This window comes from Sciurus carolinensis, chromosome 8, assembly GCF_902686445.1.
Source record: "Sciurus carolinensis chromosome 8, mSciCar1.2, whole genome shotgun sequence".
NCBI lineage: Eukaryota > Metazoa > Chordata > Mammalia > Rodentia > Sciuridae > Sciurus > Sciurus carolinensis.
This window is the reverse complement of record NC_062220.1, coordinates 106494617-106507134: the sequence shown is the minus strand read 5'-3', so window position 1 is coordinate 106507134 and position 12518 is coordinate 106494617. Positions and strand designations below refer to the sequence as shown.

Here is a 12518-nt window from a genome sequence, read left to right as displayed (position 1 = left end):
AATCCCATTTATTAATATGTGTAAAACTTTCAATAAAAAAATGAAAGTTTCTAACTATCAATGTGTAAAATAAAATCTTTCTGGGTATATTTATTTTAAGTATGAAAAAATCGATTCATTGATTTTTTTAAGATTCTTCATCAATAAATTATGCACACAAATCATGGACAAAGGGATGCAGAAAATAATACAACAAATCAATGCACATATACTACAAAAACTTTTCACATACCAGGAATACAGAATTGTCCCTTTTTGTGGTTGAATATGACTCAGAAAAATGAAGGTTTAAAAATAATGGGGATTAGTTCAGAAAGGAAATGTAAGCTCTTTTAATTACTAGTCACAGTTATCATTGAGATTCCATTTTTTTTAAAAAGTGAGACAAAGAGTAAGAAAAGAATAACATTAAAAATGAAAATCATTGTTCTTTTCTCAGATGGTATATTGTAGAGAGAAAAAAATAGATGATTAAATGAGCTAAATCTTGATATTAGTAACTTAGCAGACACATCAGAAATAAAATGAACTTCTAAATGATTGACAGAATCCTATATCTCACTAACTAAATAAAACATTTAACAGACTAAAGGATACTATTTACAATAAAAACACTACAATAGAACTTGTAATGACAAGTTCTTGTCATTACAAGTTCTATTAAGATTTAAGTGGTAAGAAAAGAAAGCAGCATAAACAAAGAAGGCACTTACTTTTCAGAAGAGGAAATCAGAATGCCTAAGTCCAATAGTAGGAGGGATATACAAATTAATATGAATAAATCATTTTACATTAACATAATTTTCAGAAGGGTTTGTCTGATAAAACCAAGTGTTCCCTGGGATGGAGAGAAACATGGACTCTCCAACACTTTTGGTGGGAATACAAATCAATACAACTATTTTTTTTTAAAAATTAGAAATCAGCAAAATCCTAAGTGACTTAAGTTCAGATATATTAGAATGTGCAACTGGAGAAAGCCTTCTCACAAATGCCTGTTTTAAAACACTGTGTACTAAGAGAAAGCTCGAGGTCTAGTGAACACCAATAAGGAGATGGTTGCAGATCCTTTATTACTTACAGTTCCCGAGAGGAAAGGAAATGGTGTACCACGGAGGAGGAGCACAGGGGGAACTCACAGGGTCAGTCATAAGGCTGAAAGGAGACCTTCTGTGTGTGGGGGAAGGAATAGGAGGTAAGGCGGGGTAAGCAGGCTTAGCATTGGCTAGTTGGAATAATTTGAATGGACTGCAGAGAAGAAGAGCTATCCCTAATTGTCTGTTACGTGGCCAGTATGTAGTGGCCTAAAGTCTGAGTCTGACAAAGGATATTTTTGGAGGTGTGACTCTTGGTTTGCTGATTTGTATTTGAAAAGTACACCTCCAAGGAGGATTTCTACCGTAGAAGGGGAGCGAAGGTGGGGTAGCAGGAGGTTGACGGGAGGTGACTCACGCACGTCACTGGGTTGTTCAGAACAATGTGTGTCCACCATGCCAACATGTATACTTGGGGCAGCATCTGGTTTATGAAAGCTAGAAACCTCGCTCAGTTACCCCTGAACTCAAACCACATCAGACTTAAGTTCCTATCTCAGGGTGATAATAAATGTGGCTCGCCAGTGGGAAAGAGGAAAGTTAGAGGAGCAGGGAGGGTGTGTGAGGGCAAAGAGGTGACAACTTCTTGAGGAAACCCAGAGACAGACCTGTGTCTTCAAATCTCAGAATCCTCCCAATTCAGTCTCATTCAGAGCAATTCATCACCAGGAAGTTAATTGAATCATTCCGACGCGCTCCTGGAAGGACTTGAAATTGTTTCCATCATAATCTAAACTGGAATAATTGCTGTTCTGACAGCCAAACCAATGCTGTGTCAGAGTAGGACTAAAATTAAACGACCAATCCCCTAGAATTTGCTGCTAGTCAGCTAAGAAGGCCTGTCCCGGACATATATTTAAACAACCTCAAGTAATACCACTTCAAACTTTACCCAGTTTAGATTTATAGACTCTACCAATTAGTAGGTTATGATCTTGGGTTTCTGATTAAATTGAATTATTCCTTTTCTATGTCTTGATAGTTTAACTTCCAAGAATCTGCAATAGAAAAATTCTGGCAAAGTGAGCAAGCAAACCTATAAAGGTGTGTTCATTCAAATGAATATGGTAGTGAAAAATTGAGAATTACCTAAGTTTTCATCAGTGGAAAAATGGATCCTTGAACCACTAAATATTAATGTAGTGGAATTCCAGGCAGAAGTTAAAATAAATGCCTTAGACCTACACATATCAAATGGATAGTTCTCTATTAAAATGTAATCCCCAAATAATATATGCATTACATTTAAAAAATTAAATGTACAAAATATGTATTTTTCATATAAATACAATAAAAATATAAAAAGCATAATGACAGAAAAGACTCCAGAAAGTTAATTTCAGATATAGTATTTGAAATATTTAACATCTAGCATAGTAGGAACATCAATCAACGAGAAACAGATGCTGGCAATGCATTAGGTCATGATACTTAAGGCTCATTGCTGGATCAGGTGTAACCATTTTAATTGCAACTTCCTTGGGAAATATGGTGGGTCAGAATGGACAATCAAAGTGACTATTGAACAATCTGAAACCTGGGCAGAAAGTTAAGGAAAAAACCCAGGTGATTTTATTTTATCACCTGTCATGAAAGTAGTTCAGTGTTTAAATATCTGATGTGGTATACTGACTAAATAGCAACTATGAGAAGAGAAAAGAAATTGTTGAATAAAATTTACAAAATTGGGTCTGTAATTTCAGCTACAAAAAGGCTGAGGCAGAAAAAATGCAAGTTTCAGGTCAGTCTGAGCAACTTAGCAAGACCCTGTCTTACAATAAAATATAAGAAGGGTTGGAAATGAAACTCAGAGGTAGAGCACCTCTGGGTTCAATCCCAACTACTAAAAAATTTTACAAAATGGGAATATATTTCTGTTGATTTATATTCATGTGTGTGTATTTATATATGCACACACATATATAGGTCTATATGTGAATATATGTTTTATACATAGATATGTATGTGTACCTATATAAACATATACATATGTATATGTGCCTGTGTTTATTTTTAAGATTTAATGATAAATCAGTATTATAAATTTTAATTTTAATTGACAAATAATTATACACACATACATGTATGATGTACAACATGATATTTTGGAATTTGTTTGTACTGTGAAAAGTCTGAACCAAGCTAACTAATGTATGTATTCCTAACAGAATGTATTTGTGGTGACAGTATTTAAATTGCTGAAATAAAGTTAACATGTTAAAACTTTAGAAAGGATTTCCAGTAAAATTAGCAGAAAAGATTCATTTTTCAAAACTCTGCAATTTTTTTTTTTTTTTTTTAGTACTGGGGATTGAACTCAAAGGCACTTGACCACTGAGTCATATTCCCAGCCCTATTTTGTATTTTATTTAAAGACAGGGGAGTTGTTTAGCACCTTGCTTTTGCTGAGGCTGGCTTTGAACTGGTGATTCTCCTATCTCAGCCTCCCAAGCTACTGGGATTACAAGTGTGTGCCACCTCACCTGGAAATTTTTTTTTTTTTAATGAAAGTGAAAATGATATAACTATGTTAAAAACCAAGAATAGGAAAGCTAGGGGCTAGATAGAACACAGAAATTCTTAGTTTGGACAGAAATTTTGCCATGATTCTGTTGGGTACATGATCTACAGACCAAGACTGGCATTCAAGAAAAGAGTAAAAGAGATAACATTTAAGTATTTCTATTAATATCAGAAACAATAAAATCAATGCCACTATCACCATATCTATTCAGCATGAAGAAGAACCTAGCCAAATTAATAGAAAAAGAAAGGAAGTATACAATAAGAATAATTGAAAAGAAGTGGTCAAATGGTCCTTTTTGGCAGATTGTAAAACTTAATACATAGTAAATACAATCAAATTTGGAGAAAAACTATTAGAAATATTTAAAAATTCAGCAAACTTCTTGGAAATGAGTGTGAAAAATAAACAAATGATATTTGATACTGAAACAATAGCAATATTTAATTCAAATAACAACCACATTGATATATCTATAAAAGTTACTTTTTAAAAAGCTATAAATAAAATTCACAAAATATTATTAAGGAAAGGAGTTTGAATTGCAATTTGAATAAATACCATGTTCGTGGATGGGAGGAATTGCTATCTAAAAGGTAGCAATTATCTCTTAATTAGTTAATGTAATTCTAATCACAATATCAAAAGGTATTTATATATAATTAATGGAGAGAGTTCTAGAATTTATATTGAAAAACAAAGAAAAAAGTAATATTTGGAAAAATGTTTGGGACCTTGCCTTACAATAACAGATGATTAATTATAAAATCTTATTTAACCATACAGTACTGACATAGTAATGCACCCCACCACCACCACCACACACACACACATACACAAATGAAATGATAGAGTCATGAGGCATCACAAGTCACATCATACAGCAGTGGGGAAATAGTGGAATATATAAGAAATGATGCTAGGACAATCAGTGGTTTCATTAGAAAAAGAAAATTAAATTGTCAAAACTCCAAAATGATCAGGTTCTGCCTGCCTCCTATAGGTCTTCTGAGTATGAAGTCTTTAGTAATAGGTAATATTCTAGTTATCTTTCAAAGCAGTCTTCAGTTGTGAACTGGACAATAAAACATTGCTCTTCTATATTCTGTAAACTTGGTCATCTCTTTGTCATTCAGGAAAACAATTGCTTCTTTTTTTGCTAAGTTCATGTTTCTCTTATGGTCTTGCCCACCAGGAAGGGTAGACTCCGATGATGATCTAATTTAGTAGTAGCCTGTAGTAGATGTTTCAGTGTTTCCCTTGTCTTCATTATTTGTTTTAGGCAATTTTTTTTTTCCTTAATACAATGCTACTTCAAAGCATTAGTGAACATTTTTATTATGAATACAAATTTATAAATCAATTCAGTGCAATTAATGTGCAATTAGGATTGCAATTTTCTGGTTTCCATTTCCCATTCAATTTCTATCACTGGCTATTAGAAGGTACAGAACTTTCTGTTCTGGTCTTATGTTACTAGGGTTCTATAAATGACCTGTGTATGAGCTACTTCTGCAAATCTCTCTTCCTGATGAAATCAGCGGGGAATCAAGTTTACTCTAAGTTTCTGAAGATCTCTAATTGTAGAAAGACTCTCAGTTTTCAGAATGCTTGTTTTCTATTGAAGAAGAAAACAGATAATGGGAAGAGACAGAAAACTGGGTGGCATAAACTAAGCTTTCTGTTTTTTGTTTTCTTTCTACATTTTGTTTCATTTTTCTTCTGTTTTCCTGTTTGGAACAACTATGAAAGAGTTTATGTAACTATTAATTGAATAAGGTATATGGAAAAATACTAGTAGGAAAAATAAAAAAACCATAGATTTATGTCAAGAAAGAGATGGTTGAATTACTTTATAAATGGAAGCAAAATTGGCATTTTCTATAGCAGGGGTAGTGTCATCTCTATACCAGTCAGAAGCTATTTGGATGTCTGTAACAAAATAGAATTATTTAAAAATAGATAAGGATATTTCACATTCTTATTAGTTTCTTCAGTTTGTAGGATTACAAAATAACCTACTCAGATATAAAGGTACAAATCTCTTTAAACCATATAAAGTCCAATAATCTCTACATACTCCAGCATTTCATAGAATACCTAATAATTATCATTTTTGCTCATTTAAACTCTGATTTCTCCCTACAAGTCAAGTACCAATAAGTGTTTGAAAAGTATCTGGTAGAGTTTTCTTCTTCTAGTGTCACTAGAAGCATTTGATCTTTGGTGACCAATGAGATCGTTGTGTTCACCCATCAATGTTATCTCTATTTGACACTTTAGGCAACTTAATCACTTCCTTCTATGAGCATTTTTTTAATATTGAATTTTTTTTTAATGCAAGCTTTACTTTTTCCTAGTAAACTTTCTCAGAAAGTTCACTATAATGATCTATAATCTACATTGACAAAATATACTGTAACTATCACACTGGTTAAAAATTAAAATATGACAATAGAAAATGTCAATGTACAAAAAGTACAACTTACATACTGTCATTAGACATAAAATTGTAAAGTCTCTTTGCATGACAGTTTGCTAATACCTTTCAAAAATTAAATAATAGTATATGCATTTCCAAAAATTCACATTCAAGTGTTTACTTAATAATGAATCCCACTATTATGTATAATTAAAATGCATTAATAAAATATGGAGGAGAATTTACATAAGACTGTAACCTCAAAGTATGTGCTACCCCCCAAAAAATGTTCATTAAGTGTGAGAAACTGGTTATAAAACTATTTTGTATTTCATCTAATGGAGTAATAAATGGCTTATTAAATAGTAGGTGGCTTATTAAATTTCTTCATGGTAATATGGACATCTATCCAAAAATATATATTTTAAGACATAAAGAAAAAGTGAATAAAATATGTAGCATGTGATTTCTTACTATAAATAAATAGCTAGCTGTGGGAAAAGAAAGTTTGAATGTATTTATGTGAGCATGTATACACTAAATACAAATACAACCATATGTAATTGTTATTGTTTTTTAAGGAAGCTATGTAAAAGTCAAACTAATCAATTTTTATTTAAAAAGCTGGGAGTATGGGAAGTTTTTTTTTGTTCTCCTTTGTAGTTTGTGATACAATATATACTTCCATTTTACAATTCTCATTTAAAATGAACCAAGCGAATTACATAGATACTGGTTATTGTGTTAACCTTTTTCTTCTTTTTATATTTTTGCTTTAAAAATACTATTGTTGAACCTTCACGTAAGTCAGACTATCTGACAATGTCATGAAGAAATGAATTTTTCAATGAGTGGAGAGGTAGGCGATTTATAGGCTTCAAGTATCTTGGACCTTGACTGAGCCCTCTAGCCTGGGGAGAACATTTTCTGGACTTCTCTGCCATCCCACATTTCCCAGAAGCTATAGCCTCATTTTCCATCTCCCCTGGGAAGGTCCAGCCTTGGGGGAAGAGAACTGTTACATTTCACGAGAATCTCATACACCAACTCCAGAAAGTAGTTGACACCTAGAGAATACTGTATAATGAGACCTTGGACAAATTAATTGAATGGATTCATCCTCATTAATGTTTTCCAGCCCTACCTTTAACCACTCATAAAAGGAATGTTTTCAATGGAAGAACCTGTTGATGTTACTATGGCCATGAAGAAGTTTGTTTTCTATCTTCTCAACACTGATAGAGATACCTGTCAGTACCCAAGAAAAAAGGATGCGATATTTTGAATGTGGATAAATATCCATTTAGAACTGATAATACTCTTAAGATGTGTAAACAGTTTAGTTTTGGTTTCAAGTAGGCCAAATCACTGGGATTAGATTAGTGCAGGAGATGTTCCTTGTTTAACCCAGAATTAATTTACCTATATTAATTCTGCAAGTCAGAAATTTTCTGTTATGTCATAATATATTAAGACTAGTCAAATACTCTATGAAATATAATATAGGACCTTAAAATACTAAAAGACAATGCAATGTAGAAAGAGCATGTGATGGGATAAATTTATCATTGTCTGGGCACATATTACTGAGTATGGAGGACATTCTATGAGACATATCAAACACCAACTAGATCACATCCTACTGCTTGCTGCTGACCAGCGGGACAAATGACATGTACTTCAGAAGTTCATGAAGCACTTCCGCTTTATTCAGATAACACCCTCAATATATAAGCAGTCTCATGCTTAAGCAGTTGTAACCAGATATGTCCATTCCAATCCTATTGATCACGAGCTCAAGCATACATGTAAGATATATCTGTCCACGCACTAGGCAGCTGAACTAAATATCATACAGCCAATGGTAAACACTTCCTGTTTTTCTCAAGTCGCATTCAGCACGCAATTTGGCTCTCTGCCAGTCGCCATCTTGGATGCATGTGGCGTAACCCTGGGCCCCGGTTCTCACCCACCACATTTCCCCCTTTCTGTTTATAAAAGAGTCCATGCCTGTCTTAGGTTGTCCAGGATGGAGCCACATCCTTACCCGTCATTGGACAATGAGGCTCTTAGCCCTCATTTCCTGTCTTAGTTCGGTACGAGCTCCCCATCTTTGACTACCGGTCCAGCATATTTAACCAGACTTGGGGGGATAAGCCAGCATCAATTGCGATGAGAGCTTGGTGAATAATGGCTGTTTCTCTGCGCTGATGTATACACATTTTGTATAAACACTATATGCACAGAACAGATATAACACACAATAAACCTCCCATGGACAAAAACCCGAACCATTCTTTTCCCCATTGAACAGCGGACTGGAGAAATGTGGCCATTTGTTGTAAAAATAGGAGGATATAGAATAAGGGGTACAGGATAGGGCCACGTCTTTATTATCCCCCATGGTTCATGTGAGTCTCCTCCATTAACTTGGTGAGAAATCACCAACACCATCAGCGGGAGAAGCCTCCTCATCTTCTTCCTGTTTTGGGGTCTCTGTTGAGGCCTTGACCAATCTCTCCAGCACCCAAATTGGCGATTGTGCGTCCTTCGGGAAAACACAAACAGACCCTCGGGCCCAGATTAATACTGGATCCAGATCTTTCCATTGTCCTGATAGAATGTCCTTCCAGAGCACTTGAGGTAGATGTTTTTTTAATTAGGCTCTGAGTGACAGTCAGCCCTCAGAATTGAGATTTAAAAAATTTAAGATGAACAAGGCAACAGATAATTTGTCTTTTGGGGATCTGTATGATGCCCCTATTCCCCCTTTTTGTTTATAAAGCATGTTTTTAAGCGTTAAATGGGCACACTCAACAATGTTTTGTCCAGTAGGATTATCAAAGGTGGAACAAAACTGTTTAAAGACCTGGGACACATATCCAGGACCATTATCTGTTTTAATTTGTTTGGGAACCCCCAGAATGGAGAAAGAGTATAAACAGTGTGTTATTACGTCTTTGGTTTTTTCTCCAGTATGAGCAGAGGCCATAATAAATCCTGAAAAGGTATCAATAGACACATGAATGAATTGTAGTTTTCCAAATTCTGAATAATGAGTTACATCCATTTGCCAAATATGATTGGGCTGAAGCCCTTTTGGATTTACTCCTAATGAGGGGTTAGGAATAAGTGTAGCACATTTAGCACAAGACTTGACTATGTCCCAAGTTGTTGCCTTAGTAATTTTATAGCGTGTACGTAGAGTGGAAGCATTTACGTGAAATTTGGAATGAAAAGTTTTTGCATTTTCAAGAGTATTAAAGATGTGTGGGTCTCTGGTGGTCGTGTCTGCTAAATCATTGTGTAAACTTATAGAACCTGGAAGGCCAGTATGAGCCCGAACATGCCCAATTATAAAATGATCTTTTCTGTCCCAGATAAGTTTTTGTAAGCATTGTAAATATTTAGTAATAGTGGAGGTGAGGGAAATCAGACCAGTTAATTCTAAATTTTGAATAACATTAACAACATATTTGCTATCAGAGAATAGGTTAAAAGGCTCATGGTGGGTTTTGAATACTTCTAAAGCTACTAATAGTTCTGTTTGTTGTGCAGATAGAGTATTAAACAGCAATGTTTCTGTAACATTATCTATAGTAATAGCACCGGTACCATTTTTTGATCCATCAGTAAATATAAGGTGTGCTCCTATAATAGGTTCTTTTCGGGTGATTTTAGGAAAAATTATAGGATGTTGACTCCAAAATTGGAGAAGAGGATCAGATGGCAAATGATTGTCAAACACAGCAGAAGTACTAGTAAAGACTATAGCCCATGAATTTGAATTATTAATAAGATATTGTATCTGATCAGTAGTATATGGAGTAGTGATTGTTGAGGGATGTGATCCAAAGGTGGAAAGGGATACTTTTAACACCTTAAGGATTAATTCTACCACAGATTCAGTAAACAGGGATAAGACCTTGTTAGGGGCATAATTCATGTGAACCCATAGAATAGGACCCTTTTGCCAAAACACTCCTGTGGGTAACTTATTTGTGGCCAAGACAATGAATGATAAAGGCTTAGCTAGGTCAATACGATCAAGATGAACCTTTTCCATAGCTGTTTCAACAAGCTTGAGAGCTGTTCGAGCCTTAGGGGTAAGCACCCACTTAGAAAGGGGATCAGAATCACCTTTAAGAATGTCAAACAGGGGGCCCAAACTAGAGGTGGGTAAATGAAGGTAAGGTCTAATTCAATTAATATCACCCAAAAGGTTTTGAAAATCATTTAAAGTTCTAAGTTTGTCCACCTGAATGGTAATTTTTATGGTTTAACCATAGTTGCATTTATGATAGATCCCAGGAAGTTTTTGGTATCTGTCATTTGTACTTTATCAATGGCAATATGTAAGCCCCATCTTTCCAGTGACTTTAGTAAGGAATTATAACATTGCTCTAGGACAGGTTTTTCCTTATGAGCTAGCAAAATATCATCCATATAATGATAGATTAAAAGTTGAGGGTTTGCTAGGCATATGGGTTCAATAGCCTTGCCTACATATATTTGACACATAGTGGGGCTATTGGTCATGCCTTGTGGGAGGACTATCCATTCATATCTTTTTTTAGGAGAGCTATTATTAAGTGAGGGCACAGTAAATGTGAACCTTTTGGTGTCTGAGGGATGTAACGGAATGGAAAAGAAGCAATCTTTTATGTCAATTACAATGGAGGGCCAATTAACTGGGATAGTCAATAAAGTAGGTAATCCTAATTGAATAGGTCCCATGGGCTCCATTATAGAATTTACTGCTCTTAGGTCATGTAATAGTCTCCATTTTCCTGATTTCTTTTTTATTATGAATATTGGTGTGTTGAAAGGAGAGGTGGATGGTTTGATGTGTCAGGTTTCTAGTTGTTCTTTAACCAATTGCTGGGCCGCTTCTAATTTTTCTTTTGAGAGGGACCACTGAGGGACCCAGACAAGTTTATAAGATTTCCATGTTATTTGAATTGCTTCGGTGGGCCCTAATGAAAATCCAATCTCTTTTTATCTTGTTTTGGAGTAACTAAAATGGGTGAAGTAGATCCTTGACTATTTTTTCCCAAGACCTTTTCCCCTTATGTGTCCTTGGGCTAACATCATTTGATTAGCTTTTAGATTACTGTATGGGATCTTGGATGACAGATATAAATCCATCTGTTCCATGATATCTCTCCCCCACAAGTTTACCAGGAGATGTTCAAGAATGTAAGGTTGGATGGTACCATTATAACTTCCTCATCCTTCCACTTTAATATGGCTGCACTCTTGTTAGGAGTGGAAGCTATACCCAATCCCCTTAAAGTCTGATCTGCCTGTTGAAGTGGCCAGGCTTTGGGCCATTCTGTAATTTTGATAATACTTTTGTCAGCCCCAGTATCTAATAAGCCCTCAAAACTTTTGCCTTCTATCACTAACTTTGTCATAGGTCTATCTTTTTAAATCCAAAGTTAACATGACCCTATTTTGGCCAGTAGAACCTAATCCTTTATTTCCCCTAATAATATTCTTTGATGGATATTGATCATGGCAGCTGGGTAAGACCAACGATTGTGCTACACGATCACCCTGAGCTATTAGTGCTACACCTCTTGGTGAAGAAGTAAGGATTTTTATTTCTCCTGTAAAATCAGGGTCTATAACTACAGGGACAATATTTAATCCTTTTAAAGCAGAAGAACTCCTTCCCAGAATTAGTCCCACTGTTCCTTTAGGTAATGGGCCAACAACAGAAGTTGGTATTGGTTGTACTCCCATCTCTGGAGTTAATACTGCTCTGGCGGAGGCACAGAGGTCTGAACATCTACTTTCTCCTTCAGAAGCTCGACTTGATTGTTCTTCTTTTACAGTTTCTAATATCTTTTCCCCTTCTCTTAACTGTTTTTGAAATTTTGGTTTTTTGGAAGTGGACAGAAACAAACTAATGTCCATATCGCCACAACAACAACAAACAGAAACCAAACAAGAAAAAGTAACACAAATAACACCTTACACGTATTCATTTACTACAGGGCATCCTTTGCTGTCTCTTAGGACAGCCTTCCGTTACGCTCCCTCACTAGGGGAACCTTCCGTTACGCTCCCTCACTAGGGGAACCTTCCATTAAACCTTAAGGTTTGACTGCTGGTTGACTGTGCTAGTGAAAAATTTTCTTCTTTATTACTTACCTGAGCGCTCACCGCTCCCCGTACGAGCCACCACTTGCCGCTTGCCGCTGACCAGCGGGACAAACGGCATGTACTTCAGAAGTTCATGAGGCAGCTTCCGTTTATTCAGATAACACCCTCAATATATAAGCAGTCTCATGCATAAGCAATTATAATCACATATGCCCATCCAATCCTATTAAAGGTCAAGCGATCATGAGCTCAAGCATACATGTAAGATATATCTGTCCACGTGCTAAGCTGCTGGACTAATTATCATACAATCAATGGTAAACGCTTCCTGTTTTTCTCAAGGCGCATTCAGCATGCCCTTTGGCTC

General features: G+C 35.4%; 1 pseudogene; it reads right to left on the bottom strand.

Annotated features, from left to right (window-relative positions):
* Positions 1-12269, bottom strand: part of LOC124991384 (E3 ubiquitin-protein ligase makorin-1-like) — a 176528-nt pseudogene extending 164259 nt beyond the window's left edge.
* Positions 12270-12518: the final 249 nt, after the last annotated feature.